Genomic DNA, 15,318 nt, shown 5'->3' on the forward strand with positions numbered 1-15,318 from the left:
TTATCTAATACATGCAGACACAGTACTAAATCTATTATCTTATTTAATCCTCAAAAAACCTCATTAGTCAACAAATGAAAAAAATCTTGTTCAGAGAGGTTAAGTCACTTGTATAAGGTCATACTGTTTGTATGTGACAAAGCTTAGAATTGCTTTTGCTCTTGCCCCACACTGCCTTGGGAGAAAAATGATAGCTAAATTATAAATGCCTAAAAGAAAAAAATGCAGACCCGAAGCATTTAAATAAATGTGACAAGATATATCTAAAATTAAACAGTGCATTGAAGGGTGTGATTTGTTCATCTACAGAGAAACTATTTCCAGACAGTCTAGATTATGTGTCTAATCAATGTGCTCAGTAAGGGGAAGATATTCCATTTTCTGGGGGGAAAAATCCCACACATTTTAGCTGCTAGTAGTTAATTCATCATTTCATAACCAAAAGGGGATTCCCAGATGGCATACTTTTTTGAGCTTATTTCTGCATTCTTTTCGGTCCTTTGACTCCCAGCCTGACAACATCACTTGGCAATGTGAAGAAATATTACCATATGTATTCTTTTTATTTTTTATTTTATTGATTTTTTTACAGAGAGGAAGGGAGAGGGATAGAGAGTTAGAAACATCAATGAGAGAGAAACATCAATCAGCTGTCTCCTGCACACTCCCTACTGGGTATGTTCCTGCAACCAAGGTACATGCCCTTGACCAGAATCGAACCTGGGACCCTTGAGTCCACAGGCCAACACTCTATCCACTGAGCCAAACCAGTTAGGACCCACGTGTATTCTATCAGGTTGAGCATGAAGCCCCTCTTCTCCAAGTCCTCTATCTGACAGGACTTGCCACCGGGACTTATTGCTTTGTTGTAAATTCAAATAACAGAAACAATCACTAGAAATTTTATATTAAGCTATTATAACTTAAATATCTTAGATGTGATTGTGGTATTGTGGTATTTTTATTATAAAATCATTATATAGTAGAATTTCATGATGAAATTATGTGATGGATAAAATTATGTGATGTCTGAAGATTGTTCCAAAAATGTGGAGGGACAGATTTAATTTGTGGATGGAACAGACTGGCCATGCCTTTATGGTTGTTGGGCCTGGGTGATAGCTACTTGGAAGAGGGGGCTAGAGGTTACACTCGCTTGTATACTTTTATCTATTAAAAAGTAAAAGTTATCTCTACCTGGTTTGGCTCAGTGGATAGAGCGTCAGCCTGCAGATTGAAGGAACCTGGGTTCAATTCTGGACAAAGGCATGTACCTTGGTTGTAGGCTCAATCCTGGCCTTGGACCAGACATGTGCAGTAAGAACCAACCTGTCTCTCTCACATCCATGTTTCTCTCCCTCTGTCTCTCCCTCTCCCCTTCACTCTCGCTAAAAATCAGTTGAAAAATATCCTCAGGTGCTGGAAGCCTGTTTCAGTATGTCATAATTGCAAGAGTTTCATCGAAAGGTTGATGGAAATAGGGGATTCAACAAGGGCTGAGTCACATATTTTATCACCTCTTGGGAATGGCTAAAGTCATTTTCCCAAACCTGAAAATGATGTATTAAATTGATTGTTTGCTGCCAGACAGCTCAGGGCATTTTAATCTACATGGCATTGCCTCCTACTGGCCAAACACCTGAACAACTGCAGGCAATTCCCCATTCTGACAATGCTTCTGTATGATACACCCTTTGAAGTGTGTATCTCCAACTTGCCTTAGGACAATTTGTGTTAATAAAAAGCAAGGGGTCCTGAGACAAGGAGAACTTGGTTTCTTCAGCTAGGCTTCTCTGACCCCCTCCCGCCCCCCAAATGCCTTTCAAAATTATCTTTCATTTCTGGACTCTTACTTCGGTTACATACAGCCTTCTCCAGATTGCTGAATCCTCTTAATGCAGGAACAAGAAGCCTGGGACTTGGGTGAGGGTTAACAACAACAAAAAAGTAAAAGTTAAAAAACAAGCAAACAAACACTAAGAAATTTAAAATCCAAGGTTGAATCACTTCTTGGGATATATATATTCATTTAATGATAATTCTTACCTTTAAGTCCACCATAGAGTTCTCAAAGTCTGTTCTGAGAGTGTTGCTTATTATCCATGGCAGCAGTGCATCTAGGACAATATTTCAGCATATTTTTATATATATATATATATATATATATATATATATATATATATATTTTTTTTTAAAAATATATTTTATTGATTTTGTACAGAGAGGAAGGGAGAGAGATAGAGAGTTAGAAACATTGATGAGAGAACCATCGATCAGCTGCCTCTTGCACACCCCCTACTGGGGATATGCCCGCAACCAAGGTACATGCCCTATACCGGAATCGAACCCGGGTCCTGTCAGTCCCCAAGCCGACGCTCTATCCATTGAGCTAAACCGGTCTTGGCTATTTCAGCATATTTTTATTTTTTATATATGTTTTCATTATTTCAGAGAGGAAGGGACAGAGAGAGAGAGACAGAAACATCAATGATGAGAGAGAATTGACTGCCTCCTGCACACCCCACACTGGGTATCAAGCCTGCAACCCGACATGTGTGACATGTGCCCTGAACCTCCTGGTTCATAGGTTGATGCTCAACTATTGAGCCACACCAGCTGGGCTCAGAACATTTTTATTGCTATTTTGGCATAAGACATTTTATTATTATTATTATTTTATTTTATTTTAACTCTCTTTTTAAAAAAATATTTTATTGATTTTTTACAGAGAGGAAGAGAGAGAGATAGAGAGCTAGAAACATCAATGAGATAGAAACATCATCAATGAGAGAGAAACATTGACCAGCTGCCTCTTGCACACCCCCTACCGAGGATGTGCCCGCAACCAATGTACATGCCCTTGACCGGAATCGAACCTGGGACCTTTCAGTCCGCAGACCGACACTCTACCGCTGAGCCAAACTGGTTTTGGCGGCATAAGACATTTTTAAAAAATTGATTTTCAAAGAGAGCAAGAAAAACATGGGTCGCCTTCCATCCTGCATGCCCCTTACCAGAGACTGAGCTGGAAACCCAGGTATATGCCCTGATGGGGAATCAAACCAGCAATCTTTCAGGAAGATACACGACCATCTGAGCCACCCTGACCATGTGGGAGGCAACCAATTGATGTCTCGTCCATGTTTAACAAGACATTTTGATGTTATTTTTCTCATTGGGGGTCACCCAAAGTAGCATCATTCTTCTCATTATTTCCTGGGAGGTTTTATGGCAGTGGTCACCATTGTCATTGTTTCTATTGTTTTTTGATATTTTGTTTTGTAGGGGCAACAATTTGGGAGTGTGTGAGGTATAATCCTGTGGAGGTGGCCGGTATATGAAGCTGTCTGTAGCTTGGAAATATTTGAGAGGCACTGATATAATGATTGGGTTTAATCATTCTGTCTGTCTTCATCAATCTATAACAATTTTGGCAAAGCCTCACTTCATGATGTGCCACCTTGTTAAAAGTTGTCAATAGACACATTAAAAAGAAGCGAGGACTGGTCAGTCTGTGCTCTCACTCAGGGGCAAAGGTGGAAGCAAAAACCACATATTGTATGTTTTATTTGATATTAAATATCCAGAAGGAGCAAATATACAGAGATTAAAAAAAAGGAAAGATTAGTAGTTTCCTGGGGCTTGAGATAACAAGCAGGATTAAATGTAAATGGGCATTGGGATTTTTTTTTTTTTATCAATCTTTATTGTTCATATTGTTACAAAGGTTCCTCATTTCTTTCCCCCTCCACCAGGTTCCCACCCCACCCTCAGCCCCCTCCCCATCCCCCATTGTCCTCATCCATAGGTGCAGTTTATGTTCAGTCTCTTCCTCCCTCCCTTTCCCCGATAGTAAATCCCTTTTCAGATAGTAAATCAGTTACTTAGCATTTTCTCATATCAATAATACCACCACATGCCCAATGATACATTTCACACAAAAGACATTTCCAAATAGGTCAACCAGCCTCATCCAGGCCCCACCCAAGGCACTCCCAGATCAACACCCCAGCCCTATACTAACTCAACACATCCAGATCTAAGCCTTCATCACTTTATTCAGCAGACCCTCAAGTTCCCGCAAAAGTTTCCAGCCATGTCTGAGAGGCAGCCGTGGGGCAGGGGCAGGCGAGAAGCGAGCTGTTCCGGGCCTGGCTGCTCCGGGCCTGGCCTCTGTTGCTCTGGTTCGTTCCACAACCAGCTGCTCCAGATCTGGTCACCGCCGCTCCTGACCTAGTTGCTCTGGACCTGGCTGCTGCTGCTCCGGGCCTGGCCGCACCCGACCCGGCTGCTTTGGGCCCAGCTGCTCCGGGCCTGGCCGCTCCAAGCCCTGCAACCGCTAGGGCATTGGGATTTTATTGGGGTGATAGAAATATTCTGAAATTTATTTTTTTTCACTTGATATATTTTAGAAATCCAATTAAGTCTGTACATATACGCTTACATTATTGTCTGAAGCTACAATGAACATCCTTGAAAAAATACGTGAAATCTTTGTGTAAGTATATCTATAGGATACTTGGGCAAGCATATCTGTCGGATAAATTATTTTGTTTTTTTGTTAGTCCTCACCCTCAGATATTTTCCCATTGATTTTTAGAGAGAATGGAAGGGAGGGGGAGAGACAGAGAGAGAGAGAAACATGGATGGGACATCAATTGGTTGCCTCTCACAAGACCAGGGCTGGGGATTGAGTTTACAACCCTGCAATCAAGGTATGCGCCCTTGACTGGAATCAAACCCAGGACCCTTCAGTCCACAGGCTGTTGCTTTATCCACTGAGCCAAACAGGCTAGGGCTTGTATAAATTCTTAGAAATAGAATTGTGCCGAAACCAGTTTGGCTCAGTGGATAGAGCATCGGCCTGCGGACTGAAGGGTACCGAGTGGGTTCAGTTCCAGTCAGGGGCATGTATCTTGGTTGTGGGCATGTCCCCAGTGGGGGAGGGGGGTGTGCAGGAAGCAGCTGATCAATGTTTCTCTCTCATCAATATTTCTGACTCTCTGTCCCTTTCTCTTCCTCTCTAAAAAATCAATAAAAAAGAAAAAAACAGAAAAAAAAATAAATAGAATTGCTAGGTCAAAGGATACAAATGTATGTATATATCTTTTATATATCTGTAATGCAGCCCCCAAAGTTATACCTGTTTATAAATAAAGTATAAATACAAGTGCCCATTGTTTCATGTTCTTGAGCACAGGGTATCAACAGTCTTTTTAATTTTTGCTCATTTTATCTACAAAGTGGGGCAAAAGTAAATTTACAGTTGTTGGTATGGAAAATAATACAATAATCAATCAATAAAAATATAAGGATGAACTCTGTGTTTCACACATACTCACAACTGTAAACCTACTTTTGCTCTACCCTGTATTGAAATGGTATCACATTATTATTTTAATGTAACTTTCTATAACTATGGCAGGGGTTAAATACCTTTTCATGTGGGTATTTAAAATTGCTTCTTTATGTTCTTTGCCCATTATTCCATTGAGATAATGTCATCTTATTAGCAGCAACACCAGAATTTCTATATAGAAAGAGTTTAAGATAAGCAATCTTTGTTAAAAATGTTAAAAATAAGCAACATTGTTGGAAAGGTTAAAGACTTTGCCTTGAAATTGTGATTGCATAGTGCTTTACAGAAGTCTAAGAAAACATCAGTTGTCCTTATCAGAGAATGGCGGGCAGGGGATGGAAGTCCCCATCTCCAGTCCCTCCTGATTTTAACACAGCTTTTATTTTTATAAGAGCTCTTCCTTTATTAAATCAATCAGTCCTTTTTATGTCATGTTTGTTGCAAATGTTTTTCCTGGTTCTTTTTTCAACTCGGTGTAAAGTAATTTTTACCCTTTAAAATTTTAATTTTTTATATGAACTATTTAATCATTTTTATGGCTTGTGGAATAGCTGCCATATATAGAAAATGCTTCCATAATAAAAGACTATAATTTTTTTGCCCATTTTTTCTCATACATTTATGATGTCATATATTTATGTTTAAATTTCTGATCCACCAGGAATATATTTTTCAGCAGCAAAGACAGAAATCCAGCTTTTTTTTTTTTTTTTACTTATTTTATTTTTTAAAAACTTTAAAAAATGTTTTTACTGATTTCAGAGAGAGGAAGAGATAGGGAGAGAGAAATAAAAACATCAATTATGAGTGAGAATCACTGATCGGCTGCTTCCTGCACACCCCACACTGGGGAAAAAGACCACAACCTGAGTTTTGCCCTGACTGGGAATCAAACCTTAACCTCCTGGTTCATGGGTTCTGAGCCACACAGGCTGGGCAGAAGTCCAGCTTTATAAAATATGGTTATCTGGTTGTCCCATATAGTTTACAATTTTTAAAAAAATTTCTTCTGCCCTAGCTGGTTTGGCTCAGTGGATAGAGCATTGGCCTGTGGACTGAAGGGTCCCAGGTTCAATTCTGGTCAAGGGCATGTACCTTGGTTTCAGGCACATCCCCAGTGGGAGGTGTGCAAGAGGCAGCTAATCGATGTTTCTCTCTCATTGATGTTTCTAACTCTCTATCCCTCTCCCTTCTTATCTGTAAAAAAAATCAATAAAATATATTTTTAAAAAGTTCCTTCTTATATTCTAACAATCTAATTAGAGAAATAAACACATGAACTTCCTTTCATTGTAATTACTCAGAACTTGTTTTTGTTGCTTGACAACCTGTCAATGAAGACACTCCTTTTTCTTTTTTTTTCTTTTTTTTAATTTTTTTTATTTATTAAATTATTATCTGTGTACATATTTTAACATTGCCCCCCCCACATACCCTCCCTCCCCAGAGTTTTGTGTCCATTAGTTGTACTTATATGCATGTATACAAGTCCTTTGGTTGATCTCTTATCTCCCCCAGATCTCCCTACTCTCCCTGGTGTAATTTTACAGTCTGCTTGTTGCTTTACTGTCTTTATATCTATCTTTTGGTTTGTCAGTTTATAATGTTTTTTAATGTCCATAAATGAGTGAGGCCATGTGGTATTTCTCTTTTATTGACTGGCTTATTTCACTCAGCATAATGTTCTCTAGTTCTATCCAGGTTGCTGCAAATGATGAGAATTCCTTCTTTTTTATGGCAGCATAGTATTCCATTGTGTAGATGTACCATAGTTTTTGGATCCAATCATCTGCTGACGGGCATCTAGGCTGTTTCCAGATTCTAGCTATTGTAGATTGTGCTGCTATGAACATAGGGGCGCATATATCCTTTCTGATTGGTGTTTTTAGTTTCTTGGGCTATATTCCTAGGAGTGGGATTACTGGGTCAAATGGGAGTTCCATTTTCAGTTTTTTGAGGAAACTCCACACTGTTCTCCACAATGGTTGCACCAGTCTGCATTCCCACCAGCAGTGTACGAGGGTTCCTTTTTCTCCACAACCTCGCCAACACTTGTCGTTTGTTGATTTGTTGATGTTGGCCATTCTGACAGGTGTGAGATGGTACCGCATTGTTGTTTTGATTTGCATCTCTCGGATAATTAGTGACTTTGAACATGTTTTCATGTGCCTTTTGGCCTTCCTTCTGTCTTCTTTTGAAAATATTCTATTTAGGTCCATTGCCCATTTTTTAATTGGATCATTCATCTTCCCTTTATTTAGTTGTATAAGCTGTTTGTAGATGTTGGAGATTAAACCTTTATCAGTGGTAACATTTGCAAATATGTTCTCCCACACAGTGGGCTTTCTTGTTGTTTTGCTGATGGTTTCTTTTGCTGTAAAAAAGCTTTTTATTTTGATGTAGTCCCATTTGTTTATTTTCTCTTTAGCTTCCATTGCCCTAGGGGCAGTATCAGTGAAGAAGTTCTTTTGGCATACGTTTGAGATTTTGTTGCCTGTGGATGCTTCTAGTATTTTCATGGTTTCCCGTCTGATGTTTAAGTCCTGTATCCATTTTGAGTTTATTTTTGTGCATGGTGTAAGTTGGTGATCTAGTTTCATTCTTTTGCATGTATCTGACCAATTTTCCCAACACCATTTATTGAAGAGACTGTCTTGATTCCATTGTATATTCGTGCCTCCTTTGTCCAATATTAATTGAGCATAGTGATTTGGATTGATATCTGGGTTCTCGATTCAATTCCATTGATCTATATGTCTGTTTTTGTGCCAGTACCAGGCTCTTTTGAGAACAGTGGCTTTGTAATACAGTTTGAAGTCTGGTATTGAGATCCCTCCTACTTTACTCTTCTTTCTCAGGATTGCTGTGGCTATTCGGGAAGACACTCCTTTTTCAGTATTTATTCTGGTTCAGAAAACACCTTAACACAAATTAAATGCTGCTAAGATAAAGTGATGCCACAGGAGAACAACATACAAAAATGGCCATATATATACTTACAGTGTAGTTCAACCTGAAGTGGACTTTATCACCAACACAAGACAATTCTTTGAGAACAAGTTTCTGTTAATTTTGCATCAGTCAGCAAACTTTCCCAAAGAATCTATCATCTAACTGGTAGAGTAATATGATTTATTCAGGTCCTTTTATATTACCCTCTTTTTAAAAATTAAAAAAAGAAGTTTCCTGGAGTATACCAGTCTTAAAGGCAGGGAGTATACTTTAACATCATCGTGAGACAAAAAATAATTTTTTAACAACTAGATGCATGTCACACTGTAGACTATATATTTTAACAGGCATATTTGTAATCATTAAAATTTGGGATTTAGAATTTTTAAGAAGTGAAGTAGGTTTCAACCTGTGATTTGAGATATTTTTTATTAGTTTTTTCTTCTTCTTTTGTTAAGAAAAAGAAACATAGGTCATATCATGCCCAGAGTTTATACTGAGCATATTTTAGTGCAAAATATATCAGGAGTCAAAAGATAATATTGTACTTGGATACAAAAGAATCCAACCAGCCGAAACCAGTTTGGCTCAATGGATAGAGCGTCGGCTTGGGGACTGAAAGGTCCCCGGTTCGATTCCGGTCAAGGGCATGTACTTTGGTTGCGGGCATATCCTCAGTAGGGGGTGTGCAAGAGGCAGCTGATTAATGATTCTCTCTCATCGATGTTTCTAACTCTCTATCTCTTTCCCTTTCTCTCTGTTAAAAAAAATCAATAAAATATATTTTTTTAAAAAAGAATCCAACCAGAAGAATGTTTTCATTTATTAAAAGGATCCTAAGTAGGATAGATTAGTCAAGCCGGCTGCCCCCTTTGCTGCGTCTTGGGAGTTAACAGATAAGGCTCTGCTTCTGTACCTAGATCCTCGAGGCAGAGGGACCGTGTCAGTAGTGCACAGAAGTGAGATGAGTAAGTTGGAAGATAACAGTATAAAACAGTGTAAAAGGTCCAAGCCCTGATCAGCTGCAGTTTCTGAGGTTGGCATCAGATACTCCCCTCTGACTCCTTTGGCCCTGTCCTGAACTGGGAGGATGGAGGGGCATCCATGCTGTGGTTCAGATGCTTCCACATCACGTCTGTTCTCGCCCATATTTTACCCTGGAGAGAGCGTGACTCGGTGATTTTCTCTTCTGGGACCATGGATAGGAAATTGGGTTCTGATTGGTGTCATTTTTATGTTTCCCCTTTCATCCAAACACACAATAAATGGGACTTCTTTCCTCTCTCTTTTTAAGTACATGATTGTAATGAGTGCTTAGTTCAGTTTGGTCATGCATGTGGGTGGGCTCAGGAAACTATAACAGCCTGTGGTTTTATTTATGTAGCCCACAGAAGTCATTCTGAACAGAAACAACCTTACCTGTGGCAAAATGTAGGCAGTGATTAAGGTGAAGATGTGGGCTTTTTGTTTAATTAGTTAAGAGTTTCTTTGATTTTCCTTACCAGTGTAGTATTAGGCTGGGAGAACAATGTGGTAAGATTTTCAGGCTCTCAGTTTCTGGAAAAAAAGAAAAAAGAAAAAAAATAGCTTCTCATGGACATAAAAATATTATTCTCATTAAATGCCAACTGTTGTTTGCATATTGACATATATTTGTTGATCTTTATGTATATATGTAAAGTATGTATTTTTCTTTATCTAAAAAGTATCTTTTCTTACCAACTCTTCTCCAATAGAAAGGTGTTCCTCTATTGTTTTTTTTTAAGTCTATATGACACAACTTGTAAGTTCTTTTTTGAAATTGATTTGAGATAGATAGATAGCTAGATTGAGAGAAAGACCAATTTTGTAGTCTCATTTATGCTTACATTGGTTGACACTTGTATGTATCTCATCCTTTTCCCCAAATGCCATTCTCTTCCTATTCTCTTCTGACTGGCAAAATCTCGCTCTATCTTCAAAGTCTCCTATTTGACACCTTCCCCAACTCAACCCCCTCATGGGCTCTGAGTTTTGCTTTGTTTGTGTGCCCTCAGCTTTCTACACAAGGCTGTTTTTTTGTTTTGTTTTGTTTTAACATCCCCATTATACCATCACTGTTTAGAGTTCTATCTGATAGTTATACTATTTAAGCTTACATAAATCAGGTGCCCTCTAGCACCTAGTCCAGAACTTAGATAAAAAAAATCACAGTCAATGAATGCTTGTTTAATGCTGAGGAATATATAAGTCTTTTATTTTCAAGAGTTGGTACCAAAAAAATGAATGAATACTGATTGTCTTCTTATGAGTTGAATTTCTCTCTTATATGATCCAAGTGTGTCATATTGAAGGGAAGAAAAATGTTAGCTTAAGAACCTACTTGAACTGAAAACTGAAAAACATTACTGAAATAAATACCAAATAAATGGAAAGACATTTCCTATGCATGGATTGGAAGACTTGACATTGTTAAGATGGTAATGCTATACAAAGCTATCTCTACAGGTTTGAAAAAAATCCTTATCAAAATCTCAATAGTGTTTTTTGAAAAAATGGAAAAGATGGCCTCACATTCATATGGAGTTTCAAGGGGACATGAAAAACAAAAAAAGAGAGTTGGAGCATTCATATTTCCTGATTTCAAAACTTACTGTAAAGCTACAGTAATAAAAAAAAAAAGCATGGTATTGGCATAAGGATAAACATAAAGACCTGTGGGATTAAAAAAAAAAGTTAATTTTAGAAATAAACCATACATCTATGGCCAATTGATTTTTGTAGTAAAATACATATCACATAGACTTTACCATTTTAACCATTTTTAAGTATACAGCTCAGTGACATTACATACATTCACATTGTGCAACTATCACCACCATTCACCTTCAGAACTCCTTTAATCTTGCAATTTTTTCCTAAAATATGTTTTTATTGACTTTAGAAAGAGAGAGAGGAAGTGGGAGGGAGAGAGAGAAAAAAAAATCAATGTGAGAGAGAAACATCAATTGGCTGCACCCCAACAAACCTGCAACCCGGGCATGTACCCTGACCAAGAATTGAACCAGCAACCTCTCGGTGACTAGGACTATACTCAACCAATTGAGCCAGACCAGCCAGGGCTCATCTTGCGAATTTGAAGCTCTGTACCCATTAAGCGGTAGTATGCCAAGTGATTTTGACAAATGTGCCAAGCCTATCCGATGGGGAAAGAATAGTCTCTTCAGCCCTGCCAGTGTGGCTCAGTTGATTTGGGGGGGGGGGGGGGGGGGGGGGGGGGGAGGAGAGGAGGGTGTCCCCTGCGTGGAGAGGATGCCCGTTTGATTTCCAGTTAGGGCACATTCTGGGCTTATGGGCTCCATCCCCGGTAGGGGGCGTGCGGGAGGCAGCTGACTGTTTTCCTCTCACATCTGTGTTCTCTCTTTCCCTCTACTTTCCTTTCTCGCTAAAAATCAATTTTAAAAATCTCTTTCTTTTTAAAGAATTGTTTCTTCAACAATTGGTTCTGGAACAATTGGATTTCTACATGGAGTTGGACCACACTACCTCACAGTATTTCATTCAACATGGATCAACAACTAAATATAAGAGCAAAAATTGTAAAACTATTAAGAAGAAACAAAAATAAACCTTCATGCCGAAACCAGTATGGCTCAGTGGATAGAGCGTCGGACTGAGGACTGGGGGGTCCCAGGTTCGATTCTGGTCAAGGGCATGTGCATTGGTTGCGGGCACATCCCCGGTGGGGGGTGTGCGGGAGGCAGCTGGTCGATGTTTCTCTCTCAATGATGTTTCTAGCTCTCTATCCCTCTCTCTTCCTCTCTATGAAAAATCAATTAAAATATATTAAAAAAAGAAAACAGAAAAGAAAAAAACCTTCATGATCTTGGATCAGGCAATTATTTTTAAAGAATTATTTATTGTTGAAAGTATTACATATGTCCCCTTTTTAATTCTTACTATGACACTAAAAGCACAAGCAACAATAAATAATTAGGTAAGTTGGACATAATAAAAAAAACAAACTTTTGTGCATCAAAAGACATCAAGAAATTCAAGACAACTTACAGAATGTGAGAAAATATTTGCAAGTCACATATGTGATAAAGGTGTAATATACAGAACTCCTACAACTGGAAAAAATAAATACTCAATTTAAAGTTGGTCAAAGGACTTGATTAGACATTTTTTTTTTCAAGGAAGGTATACAAATGGTCAGTAAGCACATGAAAAGATGTCAACAGAATTAGTCATTAGGGAAATGCAAATCAAAATTATAATGAAGTACCACTTCAAATCTACTGGGATAGCTATTATTTTAAAAAATGAAAAATAACAATATTGTTGAGAATATGAAAAATTGTAACCATCATGCATTGCTGGTGGGAATGTGAAATGGTGCAGTCCCAATAGAAAAGTTTGGCAGTTCCTCAAAAAGTTAAACACAGAATTATCATATGACCCAGCAATTTCATTCCTGGGTATGTACTCAAAATAATGAAAAAGAGTGACTCACACAGATGCTTATATGCCAATGTTTATTGCAGCATTATTCGCCATAGCCAAAAGGTGGAAACAACCCCAGTGTCTATCAATAGATGAATGATAAATAAAATACACACACACACACACACACACACACACACACACACACACTATACTATTACTCAGCCATAAAAAGGAATGAAGTTCTGAAATATGCTACATATGGTTGAACCTTGAAAACATGCTAACTGAAAGAAGTCAGACACAACAGAACAAATACTGCATGATTCCACTTTTATGAAATATGTAGAATAGACAAATTCAGAGAGGCAGGGAGTACTTTAGAAATTACCAGGGGCTGAGGAAAGGAGGACTGGGGAGTTACTGCTTCATGGTTATAGTTTCTGTTAGGAGGCATGAAAAGACATAGTTGTGTTGGTTGTACACATAATTAATGCTATTTATTTTTACACTTAAAAATAGTTAAAATGGCATGTTTTATGTTATATACATTTTACCACAGCACAAAAGAACCTATTCAAACCTACCTCAGAGTCTGAGTCCTACGTGGTTATTAGAGGCTACTTTCTAGAGAAAGTGAGGGGAGAGGCATAAATATATAAATTCAGAATCAAGAATATCATCCTGAAATTTAGAATCTAAATCTCTTGGTTTCCAATTTTAGTTTGCATCAGATTTGCCAATCCACATGATTTGTCCTTACTCATAAAGATACTATTTCATTGCTCCAGCTGGTCTGGCTCAGTGGATAGAGTGTCGGCCTGCGGACTGAGGGTCTCAAGTTGGATTCTGGTTAAAGGCATATGCCTGGGTTGTGGGCTCGATCCCCAGTAGCGGGTGTGCAGGAGGCAGCCAATCAATGATTCTCTCTTATCATTGAAGCTTCTATCTCTCTTTCCCTCCCCCTTCCTCTCTCTGAAATCAATTAAAAAACAACAACACACTAATTCATTAAATCTGGAGATGCTGGAACACTGTTATTTTTAACAAGCTCCCCCTCGGTGACTTTGAGGCAAAAAACAGTGAAGAGAATTTAGCTTCTGCTATAACCTGGAGAGCCCCTGACTGCAAAATTCCCTCAAATCTTTGCCCTTTTAATGCCAAGGTTAGGTCCCTACTCTCCATCTCTCTGGCTCACAGAGCAAGCTCTTGTACCTCAAGCCTGGACACCAATCAGACGGCCAGTTTTCTGCTGACTCAACACCAGGTCACAGTGACTCAGCCGCAGATTGCAGCTGTTCCTCCTGATTTCATCTTGTTTCCTAGCTTCAACCTTGCTCCCATTTTTATCCCACTTTTGATAACTGGGTCTTTTTTTTTTCTTTTTTTTTTTCACCAAACACCTGTCTGTTCTTCCCAGTTTTCTCAGGGGAGACTGTTCTTAAATCTTGGTATCAGGACAAAGGTTTTTCTGTCTTGCCTTAGTTTTGTTTGTTCTTATTGAAAGCACTCATCTTCAGCACTTTGTAAACCCACTCTATTCCCCAATCCCTCCCCACTCCTAATCCTGCCTCCAATACACATACTTCCTGTTTAAATTCTCTTTCTTTTCTTTTTAAAAATATGTTTAATTGATTTTCAAGAGAAAGGAAAGGAGAGAGAGAGAGAGAGAGAGAGAGAGAGAGAGAGAGAGAGAGAGAGAGAGAGAGAGAGAGAGAGAGAGAGAGAGGAGAGAGAATATAGATTATCAATGTGAAAGAGAAACATCGATTAGCTGTCATCTGCACACACCCCGACCAGGGATGAGTCTGAAACCCGGGTATGTGCCTCAACTGGAACTCAAGCCAGCAACCTTTCTGTGCACAGGATGACACTCAACCAAGACCAGGGCATTAAATTCCCTTTCTTCCCCATTTGATCTCCAGGTATTTGGTGCTTTCCTTGTCACCACTTCTGATTCTGTTTATCTTTTCATCCCAGCAAGAGACGGGCCGGCTGTGGAGGCATCTCCTAACACAGGGGCACCCAGCCCAGCCTTCATTCTCCAGGACTCACCTTCTCTTGGATTCCCTGGTCCCAGGTTCCACCCAGACACCTGTTGGAATGCCCCACTAGCTCTGCTGCTGCCTGCTGCCCACTGAGGGGAAGGGAAAAATAATAACAGGTTGGGCCTCTTCATTGTTTTGGATGCTGCTATGATAGGTACTTTACAGATGGTCTTTATTTGTTTATTTATTTTATTTATAAAAATATATTTTATTGATTTTTTACAGAGAGAAAGGGAGAGGGATAGAGAGTTAAAAACATCGATGAGAGAGAAACATCCATCAGCTGCCTCCTGCACACCCCCTACTGGGGATGTGCCTGCAACCAAGGTACATGCTCTTGACTGGAATCAAATCTGGAACGTTTCAGTCCTCAGGCTGACACTCTATCCACTGAGCCAAACCAGTCAGGGCTAGAGATAGTATTTAATGTAACTTAAAAAAAAATATGACAAAGAGTAAGGTAATTTGCCCAAGGTAAATGCAACTGGTAGCCGCCAAGACTAAGTGTAATCTGAACTGGCTCTATAACGTTCC

Source organism: Pipistrellus kuhlii, unplaced genomic scaffold (genome assembly GCF_014108245.1).
Source record: "Pipistrellus kuhlii isolate mPipKuh1 unplaced genomic scaffold, mPipKuh1.p scaffold_m20_p_1, whole genome shotgun sequence".
In the NCBI taxonomy this organism is placed as follows: Eukaryota; Metazoa; Chordata; class Mammalia; order Chiroptera; family Vespertilionidae; genus Pipistrellus; species Pipistrellus kuhlii.